The 17772-nt window shown below is 45.5% G+C and overlaps 1 protein-coding gene across 1 annotated transcript in view; it reads right to left on the reverse strand.

Annotated features, from left to right (window-relative positions):
* Positions 1-17422, reverse strand: part of MINAR1 (membrane integral NOTCH2 associated receptor 1) — a 42970-nt gene extending 25548 nt beyond the window's left edge. Inside the window, exon 1 of the mRNA XM_082448612.1 lies at positions 17235-17422. The gene's annotated coding sequence lies outside the window, so the exon portion shown is untranslated. The remainder of the gene's footprint in view (positions 1-17234) is intronic.
* Positions 17423-17772: the final 350 nt, after the last annotated feature.

Here is a 17772-nt window from a genome sequence, read left to right on the forward strand (position 1 = left end):
GTACAGCGAACTCTACTCAGTGCTCTGTGGTGACCTAAATGGGAAGGAAATCCAAAAAAGAGGGGATATATGTATACGTATAGCTGATTCACTTTGCTGTACAGTAGAAACTAACACAGCATTGTAAAGCAACTATACTCCAATAAAAATTAATTTTAAAAAAGGTTTCAAGTCTTTAATGAATTTCTGAGTAAAATGTTGACTGAGCTTAAAAAAAAAAAGAAAGTAAAGGGGCTGGGTTTTGTGAGAGGCAGTGCAACCCAAAGGTTGAGAAGATGGGCACACAGATTCCAGCCCTGCTCATCACCAGCTACATGACCTCCAGAAGGTCACCTACAGTCCCCAACCTCACTTTCCTCACCTGTAACAATGGGGTTAATTAACAAGCTCATGCACAGCACTTAATAAAGTGTCCCCCAATGACAGCCCTTCCACAAACGACAGCAGTCACTCATGGAACAGCGGTGGCAGTGGGAAATCTAGTAGTTTCCGTGGGTTTATGCCTCACAGCGCCTCCTGCAGGTTAGGAAGTAGGACTACGTGAGCATTTTGGGGAAATGACTCCATTCTACAGAGAGAGCAAAACACACCTGTGCCTAAAGCAGCATTCTGGCCTCCCTAGTTTTCACATTTTCAATCTCTTCAAAGACTTTTAGGGGCTTCCCTGGTGGCACAGTGGTTAAGAATCCGCCTGCCAATGTAGGGGACACGGGTTCGAGCCCTGGTCCAGGAAGATCCCACATGCCACGGAGCAGCTAAGCCCGTGTGCCACAACTACTGAGCCCGCATGCCACAATTACTGAAGCCCGTGCACCTAGAGCCCGTGCTCTGCAACAAGAGAAGCCACCGCAATGAGAAGCCCGCGCACCACAACAAAGAGTAGCCCCCACTCACCGCAACTAGAGAAAGCCCGCACGCAGCAACGAAGGCCAACGCAGCCAAAAATAAATAAATAAAATAAATAAATTTATTTGAAAAAAAAAGACTTTTAGTTTCCCACTGTAGGAAACTCTGTCCTCAATCATGTGCTTTCAGGGATCCGCATTAAACCCGTGAGTTACTGCCTCTCTGGATTACACCTCAAGAGGAAAAGAACAAGTTGTGCACAGAGTTCTTTATTCATCTCTTTTTTAAATAAGAGGAAAGTTCATAAACTGATTCCATGAGGAAGTTCTGAAGGCCAGAAGTTGGAATTATCCACTCAGAATAAACAGGGGTGTCTTCTCAGCCCCCTTATCACACGTCACTTTAAGACCAGCCCCACCTCGTCACCTACCTGATGCCCACCCCAGGCAACTACCTCGGGTCTTCTTGAAGATTCTGCAGGCGTTCGGAGACTCACAAACCATCTGAGCAACAGCATGTACACGGCACTGTGCAGGGACCACGGTGAGCCCCCAGGCTAAGCCCCTGGCCCTCACAAACTGGAAACGGGGCCCAGGGCCATCATTTTCCACAGCCACATGGAGAGTTAGCGGCAGAATCGGCCGCAGGACGCAGGGCTTCTGACACCTTGCCTATTTTCACAAGTGTCTGTGCAGAAACACCAGTCCTGGCTGTCAGGTGCCAGAGAAGCATAAACAAGAAGCTGGGGACCTGGAGGGAGTGAGAAGAATCCCAGCCACAGGGAAAGGCCGGCTTCGCAGAGGAGGCGCCATCTGCAAAGGCCTCGAAGACTGAGGAGGAAGAGGGTGTTTCATGGTCTGGAGGAAGGAGACAGAGGGCAGATTCCAGGGCAAAGGGCAGAGGCATGAAGGTGCAGCGGGGCGGAGTCTGACTGTGGAGCTGGGCAAGCAGGGGGCATCTAGAGAAGGCAGGGCGCTGAATCTGGGCTGGGGCATCTGGACTCGATTCCGCGGGCAGTGGGAGCTGAGAGCACCAACAGAGCAGGCGCTGGAGGGGCCGGGCCTGCGGCTCAGGTGGGCACTCGCCCACAGGACGCACAGACCGGGGTCCACATTCTCTTCCTTGGCAACGCCTCCTGCGCATACACAGCCAGGAGGACCACTCCAGGCTCTTCCAGCTCCAGGTCCATGGCTCTTTCCACCACACAGCGGTCTGTAGGTTTGGGAAGGGCAGGAAACGGATGCCGGATTTTTTTCCCACTACCTCATGACACTGTGTGTCTTTCTCATGTCATGCTCCAACTATGACAAATGTAGCTGTTCAGTGTATGAGGCTAAGGTGAATGTCCACCTTTTCATGACCTTCTGCATTTTTAACTGTTCAAAGCCTTGACATCGGATGTTGATCAAAACGGAGAAGAAAAGGACACGATTTAGGGATATAACTTGCAGGATTGCTGCATGAATCTTTGGACAGAAGACAAGCTCTCTGAATTTCATTTCCACCAAGTCCCTTAAAGGTTTCATCTTCCCTTCTGCCAACAGCTCCAAAATCTGATGAGAACAAATGACACCAACCTTGAGCTGGATTAGCAAAACTCGGTTGTGAAGTGTTCTTTCTTTTTTTAAATTTTTAATTTAATTAAATTTATTTATTTATTTATTTTTGGCTGCATTGGGTCTTCGTTGCTGCGCGTGGGCTTTCTCTAGTTGCGGTGAGCAGGGCTTCTCTTGTTGCAGAGCACGGGCTCTAGGCGAGCAGGCTTCAGTAGTTGTGGCACGCGGGCTCAGTAGTTGTGGCTCTCGGGCTCTAGAGTGCAGGCTCAGTAGGTGTGGCGCACAGGCTTAGTTGTTCCACAGCATGTGTGATCTTTCTGGACCAGGGATCGAACCTGTGTCCCCTGCATTGGCAGGCGGATTCTTAACCACAGCGCCACCAGGGAAGTCCCTGAAGTGTTCTTATTAAAGCTTTCCCATATGCCATGATATATTGATCTTTCCAACGCTGAAATAATGGGCCAAGATGGAATGTGGGCACAATGTTCTCACTTTACACTCATGAAAAGCACAGTAAAGAGCATTTCTCTGCAGCATTTGTGTAATTCCAGCCCAGATACTGACCTGGCTTGTCGTTTTGGATTTTGTTTTTTTCCAGGGTGGTTAATGCTACTGTGATTCAGTGAAATTCTGGATTCAATGAAACTACAAAAGGAAGGCATTCACCTAGGAATCTAAAATTTATGGATGGGAATTTCTACCTCCCCTTGTGTCACCTATAATACATTTCAAACTGAAAGGCGACCCCTTTCTCTCTTAATGGCAGTTTTCCTCCACAAAGCTGCTAAAGACGGCAGCATAGAGTTGGGAAGGGGGCTTTGCTCCTCTTTGTCAAGATGTATCCCCACAGAGCTCAACCCTAGTGCAAAGCCCTTGATTGAGAAATCAAGACATGAAGCATTTCCCAGATCTGGCAAGAAGGCAAGCTTAGAAAATGGGATAAGCCTCACATTATGAACACCTAGAAATGCTGGATAAAATACGATTTTTTTTCTTAATGTGTGCAGCTAAGCTTGCAAGAGAGCAAGGTAAATGTCCAGGTGCCAGAAACAGAGAAAGGATTGAAAATCACAGAGCTGGTAATGGAGCTGCTCTGGGGGAGCTGGGGCAGGAGGTTTGTACTAAGTTAGAATAGAAGTGGCCCTCCATGAGATGGTGAGTGGAAAAGATGTCTGCAGAAAGATGGGACCCTTTAAGGACTATTCTCTAACTGTAAGTGAGAGTATGAAATAGAGGGAAAATCTGCTTATGAGCACAGGAAGCAAGGAAACTTGTCAGCCTCTGCCTGGGCTCTTGGTTAAATGTAAAACAGGGCTTAGAATGTAAAACGTAAAACAGGGCTTAGAATGTAAAACAGGGCTGATGCCTTAAATATGTTAGGGCTCAATTTATGTTGCTGGATGGTTTAAGGTCTCTTGAGTTAAGAAATTAATGTGCAAATAGGTTCTATGTTGGTGATATCCTTGGATACAAGCAAAACAAGTGAAAAACTGCTCCGAACAATCAAGGGTGCCCCAAAGAGAAAAGAAGCCACACTAACGTTGAATACTATTTTTAAAAATTACAACACACAAGAGGAAATACACAACAGTGAGTAACAGTCAGCAGACACAAAATAATCAGGAGGATTAGAACTTCAAGAACATCACAAAATGGAAAACAATCTTAAAAAAGCTGTAAGTATATTTTAAATAAGTAAAGATATTTAAACATTTTGGAAATCCAAATTAAAGAAGATGTGAAAAAATGAACATATGCATCTGGTAAAGAATGAAACAGTACTTCTAGAAATTAAAAATAATCATTGAAATAAAAATCACAATGGACAGATCAAATAACATATTAGACATAAGTGAAGAGAAAATTGGTGAACTGGAAGATATATCTAAGGGAATTTAGCAGTATGCAGTGCAGAGAAATAAAAAGATTTTTAAAATATGAGATTGAGGTTAAAAGGCATACAGCAAAGGAGAAGTTTTAACAAATGTCTAACAGGAGTTCCAGGAAAGATAAGAACAAATGGTGGAAAGTCAATAATCAAAGGGATAATGTCTAGGGAATGCTCCAGAATTAAAAACTTGAATTCTCAAAGTGCAACATACACTCCAAATAAGGCATACAAAAATGAATTCACCCTTAGACACCAACACACATCATATTGAAATTGAAAAATACCAGAAGCGAAAAGAAAGCCTTAAAATGGGAAGGTGGTGAGTGAATTACCTAGAAAAGGGTAAAACTAAAAACAGATTTTTAAAGAATAAAAATAGAGATCAGAAGACATAAGCATAAAATCCTTAAAGTGTTAAGGAAAAATAACTTATAGTTTTACAACTCTATTACCAGATAAACTATTATTCAGAAATAAAGAAAAAATTATAATTTCAGACAGTTTGTCACTCACACTCCTTCCTCATTGTAAAAGCTACTAAAGAAGCTCCTTCAGAGAGAAGGAAAGTGAATCCAGAGAAAGGAAAGAGGTAAACATATAGTTAATTCTAAACACATCAACTGTATAAAACAATTACTAATTTTAGAGGTAAAATGGAAGGGGCAATGATCAGGGTTAAAACTCTCTAAGTATTACCTGTATTCTCCAGAGGAGAAAAGGGATGTTAAATACATTTAATGTTAAGTAAAAAAATGTATATTAGAAAAAATTTATGGATAACCACTAACAGAACAGGAAGAAATTGTAGAACTTAAGGTAAAACTACTGAACCAGTGTAGAGAAAACAAAGAATAAATAAAATTCAATCAATTAATAGAAGGTAGGAAAGTGGGAAATAAAGAAGCAAAGACACATTAGGACAAGTAAAAATTACAAATAAGATGACAGAAATATTTCCAAATACAACATACAGAGTAAATGTAAATAAGTGAAATTTACTGGTTAAAAGACTGTGACTCTCAAATTGGATTTTTAAAAAATTTTTTAAATATTGCAATCAAATGCTACCTGTAACAGACATACCTATACATGTTGTCACAGAAAGGATGAAAGTATGCAGATGGGATAAGATAGTATCAGTCAAAACCAAATCAGAATATAGTTGGTATCTGTTACAGGCAGAATGGCATAAGTGTTAAAGGTCATGACTCCAGAGCTAAATTGCCCAAGTTTAAATCCAAGCTCTTCCAGTTACCAGCTGTGTGACTTGAGCAAGTTATTGGTCTCTCTGTCTCAGTTTTCTCAGCTGTAAAATGGGGATGATAATAGTATCTATCTCATGTTATACGTATTAGCATCTGGCAAACATTAAGTGATTTGGCAATATGGATAAGGCTCAAGATAAACAAATCCTACTGCCATCCAAATCCACCTCTGGTTATGTTGTTTATCTATGGTTACCAGAGTTAACCATTCACATGGGCTCAGAAGGAGGCAAAACTGTTTATTAAAACACTTTTTAATAGTAAAATAGTACAGTGGGGGAAAAGATAAACTTGGGGTTATTCAAATAATTGATAATACACAGCAGCTAATATGAATGCATTTATTTAAAATAAATTTAAGGATAAACTTCAAAAACATAAAAATGCATGGAAAAAGAAAGTTGCAAATGGACGTATATCATTGATATAATTTAAAAAAAAAATAGAATGTTTAGGGATGTGTATATAAAAAGGAAAGTATAAAAACATATATGGAAATGACATATACCATGTCTGGCAGAGTGGTTTCCTTTGGAGAGAGAGAAGGGGAAGGAAAAATGTGGTTTAAGGCCTAAAATTAAGGCCCAATATTATGTGCTATCTTGACATCTGGTGAAACCTGGAGGGTCTCGAATGATCTAGCCACAAGTTCCTCTCCCTACTCTGCTCCCACAGATAGGATCCCCTGGCCAAATAACCATCCTCATCAAAGGCACCAGGCGGTTCCTACTTATCCCTGGGTAGCAGGTTTGGTACCCTGCCAGACCAGGGATATTCAAACAAGCCAATCACGTCCTCCCACAGGAACCAGGGGTCACCTCACCCTCTTGTTACTATGAAGCCTGCCCCTGACAGACCCTGCTTGTTCACTCTGCTCCCAAGTCAACCCCGGTCTGGCCCTGCGTGATGTGCTGTGTCCTCCCCCCAGACTGTGAGTCTATGTGATTAACAAGCTGCTGTCAGTCTCATCTTCCAGAGTCAGATGTCAGGCGACCATCCCCATAACCCTAGAGACAGACTCCTCCTTCTCCAGTGGGGTGAATAGCTGGCGATTAAACAAAAGGAGGAGCAGGTAGAACTTGAACTACCACATATTCTTTTCTTTAAAAAAAAAAAAAAAGCACGGTAGCGAAAATGACAAAATGTTAACACCTATTTAATCTCCATGGTACGTGGACATCTTTTAGGTTATTTTCTGTACTTTTCTGCATTTCAAAAAATATGTGCTAATTTAAAATGAACATCAATTTTAAAAACTAGATAAACAAGTTCCCACTTAGACCTGTCAAAATGGAGCCAAAAGAAAATTTTTATAAATAAGGCTGTAAAGGTAACTATTAAGAAAATTGATGACAGTTTTTTGTTGTTTATTATGTTTTGCTGCTTTTGCATTTTTATGGTGAGAGGCCCGTGTGTTAAAGGGAACGTTAAATAGTTATTGCTTTATTTTAATTAGTTAAGAATTCTGGGTCGAAATGGCAATCTATTTGGATAGACAAATTTTAAAGCCCACTACAAAGCTCCTATAAGTATAATTTGACAGGTAAATCAATGGAACAGAATAAAAGGCCAAGAAGCATACCCAAATGTAGCTAAGGATTCATTCTATGAGGAAGGTGGCATTTCAAGTCAATGAGAAAATAATGTTTTATTCAGTAAAGCATGTTACTGAATAGTTAAGTAATAGTTAATAGTTGAGTATTATTAGAAAAATCAGTTAAACAGTTGGTAAAAAATTAAGTTAGATCTCATTCTTTGCCATATACAAAAGTAAATAACAGATTAAATGTAAAGAAGGAAATCTGAGCCAGGAGTAAATAATCTGAAGTTGTGAAAAGATTTTCCACACAAGACTCCAAAAGTTGAAATCATGATGAAAAAGATTCGTCACCTTGGATAAATGAACATGACTTACCATGTCAATAAACATCACAGAAATTGAAAAAAAAAATAGAATGCAGAAACTTTTTGCATCTTATGGAAAACTTTAAATATTAATATGAAAGAATGAACCACCCCAAAGACAAGGAGTCAATATTCAAAGAAAGAAAGGCAAAGGAAAAAATGGGCAACATCCTAATAAACAAAGAAAGCAAACTGAAACAGCAGTTTGTTTGACTGCCTTATCATTATACATCTACAGAAAATAAAAATGATATTTTCTTTCTCAGGTGAAGAAGCACCAAAATGCTATGGATTTTTTGCCTGCTGAATTGGTATTGGTTAAGAAGACTCATACCACTGTTGGGGAGAATGTGGGAAAGTGGGCCCTCCCAAGCACTGTTGGAGAGAGAGAAATTTGTGTGATCATTACAGGAAGTAATCTGCATAAAACTTGAAATATGCACATCATTTAAATAAAACAAATCCACACCTGTAAATACTTATCTAAAGGAAATAATCAGATATGTGTAACAAAAAGTGCTATGAATATTCTCTTTAATGTTGCTTATAATAAGAAAAAATCAGCAATAACCTTTGTAGCTAACAATTGGTTATATAAAATTGCAGTACACCAATATGGTGAAATGTCATGCAGCCACTAATAAGCCACGTTGCATAGATATACATACTGACATGTTTAATTTTTAATGATGTATTCTTAAGTAAAAAAGCGTGCTTCTAAATGGCATATTGTAATATGATGTAAAATTGTCTATATGCACACCCTATATACCAAAATGTTAATAAAAACTATCTCTCAGTGCTTTTTCCTTCCCTTTGTTTTAGGTCTGTATTAGTTAAATGTTCAGAATATGTGATTTTCTAATAAAAAATAAAGAAGAAAAGATTTGCTGGCAAACCCCAGCAATGAAAACTTGGGGAAGTAAATTATTATCTCTGATCTTTGGTGTTCTCACCTAGAAAAGTAAGATATCAATTCCTCCTCCTGGGATTACTAACAGGGTCAAATGAGACACCCATCTATTTGTTCAAAAATATTTATTTTGTAACTGGCATGTGTCAGGCACGGTTTTAACTACTGGAAATACAGCAGGGGGACTTCCCTGGTGGTCCAGTGGTAAAGAATCCACCTTCCAATGCAGTGGACGTGGGTTCGATCCCTGGTCGGGGAACTAAGATCCCACATGCCGCAGGGCAACTAAGCCTGTGCGCCGCAACTACTGAGCCCACATGCCTCAAGTAGAGCCTGCATGCCGCAAACTACAGAGAGCACACGCTCTGGAGCCCGCGCACCACAATGAAGAGCCCACATGCCGCAACTAAGACCCGACGCAGCCAAAAAAAAAAGAAATGAAGTAAAATAAATCTTAAAAATAAAAAAATAAATAAATAAAAGAAATACAGCTGGGTATTCAAACAGACCAAGAAAAAGAAAAAAAAAAACAAAACACCTACCCTCATGAGCTTATATTCTAGTGGGGAGACAGATAATAAGAAAAATAGATAAGTAAAATGAATAGTACATTAGATGGTGGAAAATGCTATGGAGAAAAATAGAGGAGGGGTTAGAAAGCATGGGGCCAGGGGTGGGGGCTGCAATTTTTAATAAGATGTTCAGAGAAGTCCTCAGGGAAAAGATTACAGCTGAATGAAGTTCCCAAATACCTATTCGGGAAACCACAAGCAAACCACATGAGGAGGAAAGCAAGCGTCCCAGGCAGAGGGAACAGCAAGTGCAAAGGCCCTGAGGCTGAAGCATGACTGGCGTGTCTGGTTGGCCAGGAAGACACTTTATACAATATGATGCACCAATAAACACTATTTATTAGTTTATTGTCTCTGATATAATATTCAGCTCCAAGGTGATTATGTTCTCTATCAAAACATCTCCAAAAATAGCTCAGGCACCACTCATGTTCCATTTTACAGTGAAAAAATAATGAGAGCTGGGAACACCCTTAACTTCCCTTCTATCCACCTAAAACCATCCCTATGTCAGCCTCCCTCCTGACCTTTGACTTCCCAGGAAGAGATGAGGCCCTGGACCAGATGATGACTGTTGGGATGAAGAGGTACAGACAGATACCATTTGGGGGAAGTCAAAATGTTTCCTAACAGTATAAGAACCCTCTAGTTCATTTCTCATTTAGGAAAGTTTTTCCAACCCTCCTTGTGTGTATTTTCCTATATATGCCGTTTTGGAAAAATGGTATGCCATTTTTCTATGTTTTGTTTTAATTTAACTGTTTGTTTTCATTTCATTATAAATGTAAATGTATACTCTAGATCCTGTGTGTGGCCATCTTATAACTGGGATGGCTATGTGGTCTCAGTGACTATTCGCACTTGGGGACAGTGCTGAACTTTCATTGCTGTGTTTCCGAAACTGCATTCGATGGAACCTTTGGCCTCTGTGGGTTCATTGTAGACAGGGTAGAGTTTTAGGATTCAAGAAACACTGACCAAGGTGAAGATCTCATCAGATTCCCCAGAATGTCCATTGCCACGAGAAAAAGTCAAAGTTACACCTCTGGTTCTGCAGAGTTCTGTGGCTTCCCAACACTTAGGTGGCAAATACTGATCATCTCAGAGGTTGTGCTGTATTTGTTTCCTATTGCTGCTGTAACAAATTACCATAAATATAGTGGCTTAAAACCACACAGATTTATCATCTTAGAGTTCTGGAGGTTAGAAGACCAAAAGGGTTTTTTTTTTTTTTTTTTTTTTTTTTTATTTATTTATGGCTGTGTTAGGTCTCCGTTTCTGTGCGAGGGCTTTCTCTAGTTGCGGCAAGTGGGGGCCACTCTTCATCACGGTGCGCGGGCCTCTCACTATTGCGGCCTCTCCCGTTGCGGAGCACAGGCTCCAGACCCGCAGGCTCAGTAATTGTGGCTCACGGGCCTAGCTGCTCCGCGGCATGTGGGATCCTCCCAGACCAGGGCTTGAACCCGTGTCCCCTGCATTGGCAGGCAGACTCTCAATCACTGCGCCACCAGGGAAGCCCCCAAAAGGGTTTTTACGTCAAGGTATCAGCAAGGCTCTCCAGAGCCTTCCAGAGGCTCTAAGGGAGAATCCTTCCAGAGGCTCTAAGGGAGAATCTGTTTGCTTGCATTTTCCGGCTCCAGGAGGCTGCCCACTTTCCTTGACTCGTGGCCCCTTCCTCCAGCTTCAAAGCCAGCAATTACATCATTCTGAGCTCTACTCCAGTGGTCACATCTCCATCGCTAACTCTTCTGTCTCCTCTTCCCCGTTGGTAGACTCTTGTGATTACTTTGAGCCACCTCGATCATCCAGCATGATCCCCCCATCTCAAGATCTTCATCACATCTGCAAAGTCTCTTTTGCCATGTAAGGTCACAGATTCACAGGTTCTGGGGATTAGGAGGTGGCCATCTTGGGGCTGGGTACCTCTTTACTGGAGGACCTGAACCCCTGACCACCAGCGCACACAGGGAAGGAAGGAAGTCTCGTCCTCTCCACTTTCTTCTATTTAGGGTAGACATAGCTGGAAGGTTTGCAGTCCTTCTCAGAAGGCAAATGCTTTGCTCTGATTGATCAAATAAGATCTGGTTTGCCCAGCCTGTCAGGTAGAACCCTCTACTGACTGGCAGCTGAGGATAATGATAATTCGTGATGTCGATAAGGACTCTCTTGTACTGTAATCCTGAAATACATCCTAAAACCCTGGACACATGGAAGGTCATAGTGTCACATCCCTCTCCGCATTCTCCAAGCTCACAGCAACCCTGACCCATGCCTGCCTGGGCACCACGGCCCCAAGACAGGGAGCTGGTCCTTCCCTCGGCCCCAAGACAGGGAGCTGGTCCTTCCCGCGTCCTGCAACCATTCACTCCAGGACCTAGCTGCAACCGCCCTGTATCCTTCCTATTGATGGGGACGTGGTCTCTGACTCAGATCTTCCCCTTCCTCAGGCAACTCCAAACAGCACTTGTAAATGTGGGGGATAAACAGGGGCTCAGGCCTCAAGCTCAGCCTTTCTGCTGATGCAGATCAGGCATAGGCCTGAAATCTACATTTATAAAGATCCCCCCGGGGGGTGGGGGGCCGGTGGGAGGGGATGAGTTGGGAGATTGGAATTGACACATGTACACTATTGATACTCTGTATAAAATAGATAACTAATGAGAACCTACTGTGTAGCCCAGGGAACTCTACTCAGTGCTCTGTGGTGACCTAAATGGGAAGGAAATCTAAAACAGAGGGGATATATGTATACGCATAGCTGATTCACTTTGCTGTACAGCAGAAACTAACACAACATTGTAAAACAACTATACCCCAATAAAAATTAATCTAAAAAATACAATACAATACAAAAGATCCCCAAGAGGCTTTGGTACTGTCGTTGCCCTGACAGTTGCCTGGGAATGCTGGACTAGACACATCTTGGCATTGATGCACCCTGGTACTTTAAATAATTTCCAATTGGCTCATGGGCTTCTGGAGTTAAGCCTCCTTATACTGAAGTACAGAAAATAACGCATGTCCCGTTCCTCGTTCCGAATGCCGTCTTTCAGCTAAGGATCTTTCCGGTGGCCACACCGTACTGTTGACTCAGACGGAGGTTACCGGACTGAATCATTCCATTTTTTCATCATGCGGCAGCTACAGAGCCAGGCCTCCCCCGCCCCTGCAGAGGGCCTCTGAATCATCCGACGCAATGCTCAGTCCCTCATCCACAGGACAGCGTTATTGCACTGCCCAGCCTGTGCCAGTTCCATGCCGGTCGCTGGGGCAAGACGGGGACTGAGACACTGTCCCACTCCTCCAGAGGCCCACAGTTCGGTGGGAGAGGCAGAGCAGCACGAGGTATGTTACAACACAGCACAGGAAGTGCACCCGTGGCAGTGGGACAGATAGGGAGAGAGAGCCCAGAGCCAACTACCCACCGCACCCATGCCCACTCCCACTCACGACCCATCCCCATGCCCCCCAACCCACCCACTCACTGCCTGCTCCCCATCCTGCACCCACAGTGCCAAACGACTTTCCATGTTCTCCAACCTCAACTCCAGGCCCCATTCCCATGTCTCTTGGTTGGCCTTCTCACGACCGTGGTCAACCCTCCAGGCTTCCAGGAGGTTCTAGAGCCCTTCACACCTGCAGGACTCCCATCAATCCCTACTGGCCTATTGACCTTTTTTGGTTTGTTTTCTCAGCTGTTTACTTGAAGTCTCCTTAAGTAACCATAAAGCTTGCATGTTTAGCATCCTGCATACATTTTTTCTTTCTCAAAATCCCAGTGATATTACAGAGGCCGCAATGTGGTAATCAAAGCACATCAGGCACCGGAAGTCAAAACTGCTCACCAGGACACGAGGAGAAAGGCAGGAGGAAAGGGCACAGCAGGTGGAAGGCCTTCTGAGGAAGGCTCCCACGGCGGAGAGGAGGTGAGGGGCTCGCTGGCTGAGAGCTTTTGTAGTGCACTGTTCCCACAGGCCAAGCCAGTAGAAAAGCCTGCCATGAAAGCTCCCATTGGCTGAGAACATGGGACAGCAGAGCCCCAGAAGAATCATACGGTAATCGTGCTCAACAAATCACGCACTAAGGATGGCATTAAATGGTGTCTGTGTGTATGTATGGAGTGCGTTCAGCTGGTAGTTCTCGAACTTGGATAAAAAAGGAAACAACAGCATGTCACAGCCATATGACACTGGCCCTGCAGTTCACTCCACTAACTCTGCTACATTTCATTCCAAGCTCACAAAACAGCTTCTTTTTATTATCTGGCTTTTTTTTTTTTTAAGTATTTGTTTATTTATTTATTTATGGCTGTGTTGGGTCTTCGTTTCTGTGCAAGGGCTTTCTCTAGTTGCGGCAAGCGGGGGCCGCTCTTCATCGCGGTGCGCGGGCCTCTCACTATCGTGGCCTCTCTTGTTGCGGAGCACAGGCTCCAGACGCGCAGGCTCAGTAGTTGTGGCTCACAGGCCCAGTTGCTCCGCGGCATGTGGGATCTTCCCAGACCAGGGCTCGAACCCGTGTCCCCTGCATTGGCAGGCAGATTCTCAACCACTGCGCCACCAGGGAAGCCCCTATTATCTGGCTTCTAATGGGCATTTCTCCCTGACCAGTGAACACACTTAACGATTCACTTTCTTCCCACTAACCTATTAAGCCAGCATTTTACGTCTTATGCATCAGGCCTTTGGTTATCATGGGTCCTTCTCTAAAAGACTGGCCTGGGTATATTAGCTAATGAACTCTGCAACCAGCAAAGATGACAACCACATGCCTCAATGTGGTGATCACACCAAGGTTCTAATCCCCATGAAGCCCTGTCTCAGCAATCTCTGGCCTTCCTGGATAACACTGCTATGCTGATGTGTTCTGATCCCAAACCAGCATTATCCTAAGCTCTTTACACGTTGCATCCATCAGGATAGGCTAGGTTATGCTGCAGCAAGACTGTCCCCAGAGTCCAGTGGCTTAAAACACCAGTGGTTTATTTCTTATCCATGGACATGACCAAGGTGAGTCAGCCAGGGGCTCTGCTCCACATCACCTTCAGTCTAGGACCCAGGCTGAGGGGCAGCCCCAGTGCAGCTTATGGGATCTTAGTTCCCCGACCAGGGATTGAACCCAAGGCCACAGCAGCTTGAAAGCTCCAAGTCCTAACCACTGGACCGCCAGGGAAATCCCACGGAACTTTGACTGTCCTGGAGCAGAGGAAAAGGGAGAACAAAGAAGTGAGGCACCTGCTAACTCTGAAAGCTCCCAGCCAAACAAGGCACAAGGCCACATCTAATTTCATGTGACCAGGGAACTGCAATCCATGTTCCCAGAAGGAGAGACAGTCAGACTCTTTATTAGCAGAATAATAACCACCATACGCATGGTGCTGATGACCTCTTAGAGCAATTGGTTCCCAACTTGAACTAGTTTAAAGGTTTTTCTTGCAATGAGCCAAAATCTGTCTGTGCTAGGCAGCAATAAGTCAATCAAAGTCCCTGCCCTCCTAAGATTTATACTGTAGTCGTTCCATCCATTAGTCCCTGTTCGGTCAAAATAACTTTACTCCCTCACTTTCTTATCCATTCAGCAAGCATTTTCTAAGTATCTACTTACCTGCCAGGTACTGTGCTCTATTTGGGAGCTTTAGGGCTGAAGACGTCATGATCTTTCTGGAGCCCACGTTGTAGGGGGTTAGCTAGCCATCGAAGAGGACCAGGTGCCAGATCCTCCTTGATAACACAGAACTAGGCGACCACAGTATTTCATTTCAAACGCTCAAAGGGGGAATATGCCACATTCCGGAGAGAAGGCTTCTAGGGATTCTCTAACTGTGTTCTGGGGTGCCATAAGGGGTTCCAAGAGGGTGCTTCAGACATTACCTTGGGAATGAACAGGCTGCCATGTCCCTCCCTCATCTTTAATCTGTTTCATATACTTAACTTTCATATCAGATTTAACTTAAAGAGTTCTACTCTTAAAGAGCTCTACTCTTAGAGAGAGAGAAGGAGGGAAAAAAACTAATGGTCTAGTCTGATGCTCTGTCATTTTATATAAACATGCAGAAAAGTTAAGTAACTTACCGACGTCATACCATGAAGTTAGAAGCATACCTGAGGCTGGCCACCAGCTGCCTCTGCCTGTCTCTAAACTCCATACCCCTCTTTTTTTTTTTTTTTCCAATTTACACCAAGTCTGCAGGTAACCTCCAAATGTCAGTGGGAAAAGCTAATCAGTGGGCTTTGGCAACATAGCCACAGAGGAATCTGGAACCTTTCCCGGCCACTTTGAGAACACACATCACCACCTGGCAGAAGCAGGGAGCAGGGTCTGCCCCTTCCTTCTCTTGGTTATCAAATTCCTGCCCCGCAAGCACAAAGCCATAGCTCCAACACTGCTTTCTGCTTCACATTTGTCAAGATTTGAGAAAGGGCTTACTCAGGGACTCCTGAGGGAGAAAACCCCCAGACCAGTTCTGTGTGCAGTGGGTAGAGACAGGACAGACATCTTAACTTCACAAAGGCAACTGAATGTCTCGGAGGGAATATCAGAGGGTTAATAGCTACAAAAGCTTTGGAAGCTGGAAAGACGTATCAATTTTGCCTCTAGCACTGGCCAGGAAAAAAAAAAAAGGACTTTATATATGTAAAATTCGAAAAGAACACATCACCAACAAAGAAACCTTTGTCTGTCTTCCAAGTATTAACTGCTGTACAACACTTCCTCACCAAACTCATCAGAAATGCAAATAAACTGTTTGATCTATTATTTCCCTGGCCATTTATTTACACATAGACTCAGATTTATACAAACCTCTCAGACACACACAATAAAAATAAGATTCTATTTACCAGACATTTAAGGTTTTCCTTCCAGGTTCCAGTAACCTAAGAAAATCTCTAAATGTGTTCTTTCTGCAGTTTCCCCCTTCTCTCTCCTGCTCTACCTTCCTCTGATACACAGAAAGAAAGCCCCTAAAGGGGAGGTGTACAACTCTCCCTACAGCAGCAGGCACCCTACTCTCTTGAACCTCCTTCTGTTAATTTCAACTGTCCTCAAAATACTGCTGCGAGGGTCGCATTCCAAAAGACATCCTGTGGCCACAGCCGTCTGCTGTCTTCTACCTGCAGAGCAGGCTCTAGAGACGCTGGTGGTCATAGAAATGGGAAGGAAGGGTCATTTACCCAACATCTCCATCTGGGGGAGGCGGTGGCGACAGCTTGTTTGCTGGAGAAAGGAGTGCATACCTGGCTCCATACCCTGCTGCCAAACCACTCCTGGCACCTCTTTATGCCACGCATAAAATCGCAGCCAGCTGGGGCAGTGAAGCTCCCAATCACAGCCATGAGGGCGGCAGCATGGATTCTGCCCTTTCCACAAGACAGACGGGCTAGAAGCCTCTAAGATAGATCTCTACTGTTCATCGCAGAGACTCTGGCTCCCCCAGCTTAGGTCTTCCGCAAACGATACTTAATTCCCACTGAAAAGTGTGCCTAAACCCAACCACCTTACACAACCGTTTAACACAGCTACAGTCTTCCAGCAGAACAATGCTGGATTGGGCGCTGTTCCAGTGAAGCTGCTCAAGCGCCGCCAGAAGCTCCCGGCACCCTCGAGAGAGCAGACAAACGGTTACCCTGGCTGGATGTGGTAGCCCGGAGGAATAGTCGCTTAAAGAGGGAGGGCGGAACAGGTAGGGAATGCTGCAGATGCACGAGGTAGCGTGTGAGCGCACGCTCCTGACCCGCCAGGCCTGGCTTCTGTGTTTCTGGCAGGTGAAGTTGAACATCCTTATCTCCCCGGGAAGAACAACGATCCCATTCCACGTCAACGTGACTGGAAATCTCAATTTAAGAATCGGAGGCACTGGTCGGTCCAGCTGGGGTTCGTCCAGCTTTCCGTCTTACTTTGCGCCTCTGATGTGTCAGGCTTTTTGCACACAGTGCTCGCCTATTTAACCCTCAAGACACCGTTTTCTACAAGGCAATTTTCAGCCATGAAAACTTGCCCCAAACTGCATGATCCTTTCCCGTTGACTCGCTTAACGAACCCCCGATCTCTCCACCACGTTTGGTCAAGCCCAGCACCGCACACACACCTTGCCCATCACAGCCCCCAACGCTGCGGCCCGCAGTGCTCCGGGGCCGCAGGGAGGCGGGGAGGTGCGCCCGCAGCCCCGGACCTCACACCCCGCGCGCGTGTGCGGCAAGCCGCGGGCACACGGCGTACACACCTCGCACCGGCACACTCAGGCACACGTGCGCTCCCGCCCCCCGCCCGTCCCGGGCTCTCCGAAGTTACCTCCGAGGCTCCCCTGGCGCCGGGCCCACGCCGCCCCGCGGGTCTCCCACTTCTCTCCCGCCGGGGTCAGCCCGGCCTCAGACGCCGCGGCTCGGGAAGACTCCGGAACCCGCCGGGCCCCGCCGCCTCTCGGACACCCCGGGGTCCGCACCAGCGGCCGCACCCCGGGGGCTGGGGCGGCTGTAGCCTCGGCCGACCCGGTTCGGGCTCTGCCTTCACCTGCGCGGCGCCCACCGGGCTGCAGCCGGGACTGGGGCCGGCGCACGGCGGCGAAGGCGCGCGCTCGGGCTCCTCCCGGGCAGCGGGCGGCCGGCACCGGCTCGCATGGTGCTCGGGCTCGCAGCGGCCCCGGGACGTGGCCTCAGCCCCCGGGCGGCCCCAGCCGCGGTCTTTGTGTCTCGGCCGGCGCCGCCGCGTCACGGGCTTGCGGGCGGTGAGCGGCGCGGGCCGGGAAGCGGGCGGCAGAGAGCTCGGCTCAGCTTCCTCATCTTCGCCCGCCCGGGGCGCGCTGGCAGGCAGGGCGCACGGGCAGCGACTG

Source organism: Balaenoptera physalus, assembly GCF_965194825.1.
Source record: "Balaenoptera physalus genome assembly, chromosome: 2".
Lineage (NCBI taxonomy): Eukaryota > Metazoa > Chordata > Mammalia > Artiodactyla > Balaenopteridae > Balaenoptera > Balaenoptera physalus.